Source organism: Lagopus leucura, unplaced genomic scaffold (genome assembly GCF_019238085.1).
Source record: "Lagopus leucura isolate 7727_CA_CO unplaced genomic scaffold, USGS_WTPT01 Super-Scaffold_100059, whole genome shotgun sequence".
In the NCBI taxonomy this organism is placed as follows: Eukaryota; Metazoa; Chordata; class Aves; order Galliformes; family Phasianidae; genus Lagopus; species Lagopus leucura.
The window spans coordinates 1,277,847-1,278,880 of NW_024962305.1; the positions used below are offsets into that span (position 1 = coordinate 1,277,847).

Genomic DNA, 1,034 nt, shown 5'->3' on the forward strand with positions numbered 1-1,034 from the left:
TGTGTGTGCACATATGGGGGTGTGTGTGCACATGTGGGTACATGTGTGTGCACATATGGGGGTGTGTGTGCACATGTGGGTACATGTGTAGGGTACATGTGTAGGGCAGTGTGTGTGTGTGTCTGCATCTTGGTACATGTGTGGGTCTGTGTATGTAGACATATGGGCACATACGTGGGTCCATGTGCGCATATAGACACGTGTGGGTCTGTGTGTGCACATATGGGTACATATGTGGATGTGAATGTGCCCACATGGGCATGTGTGTGGGTCTGTGTGTGTTGACATTTGGTTACACGTGTGGCTTGTGTGTGTGCACATATGGACACACATGTGGGTCTATGTGTGCACGTATGGATACAAATGTTGGTCTGCACATGTGTGGGTCTGTGTGCCCACGTATGGGGATGTATGTGTGTGTGTGTGTGTATGTATGTATGTATATGTGTGTATGTACACGTGTGTATGTATGTATGTATGTATATGTGTGCATGTATGTATGTATGTGTGTATGTATGTATGTGTGTACCTATGAATGTATCTGTATATGTACGTGTGTACCTATGTATGTACGTGTGTCCGTGCACACCCAGCTCTGTACCCCCGCTCCTGCCGCCCCGCCCCCACCTGCACGCTCACCCAATCACGCAGGTTCCCCGCACGTCACTCAGCGCGTGGCCCCGCCCCCATTCCCGCGCGGCGGGCGTGGCCTCCTCCCCGCTCGGTACCGCCCCCTTTGCGTGATGACGTCACGAGGAGGAGGGACGCACGGCCGCCACTTCCGGGTTTCCCGGCCGGGTCGCGCAGGCGGTGAGCGGCAGCGGCGGGCGGGGCCGTGAGGGGGGAGCGGGCCGGGATTGGGGGCTGCGCTGCCCGAACCTCAGCACCGCCGGGCCGGGCCGCGGAGCGGGGCCTGGAGGCAGAGGGCCCGGCAGGAGGAGAGCTGCGGGACCGTGCTGTGCCCGGTGGGGCTGCTGTAGGCCTCGTGACCTATCGTGGCTGTGGGGCTGACGTGGGTCCTATGGACCCATTGC

The 1,034-nt window shown here is 58.5% G+C and overlaps 1 protein-coding gene across 1 annotated transcript in view; it reads left to right on the forward strand.

The window, feature by feature from the left end:
- The first annotated feature begins 741 nt into the window (after positions 1 to 741).
- PLEKHM1 (pleckstrin homology and RUN domain containing M1) overlaps positions 742 to 1,034 on the forward strand; it is a 13,085-nt gene continuing 12,792 nt past the window's right edge. Inside the window, exon 1 of the mRNA XM_042886593.1 lies at positions 742 to 810. The gene's annotated coding sequence lies outside the window, so the exon portion shown is untranslated. The remainder of the gene's footprint in view (positions 811 to 1,034) is intronic.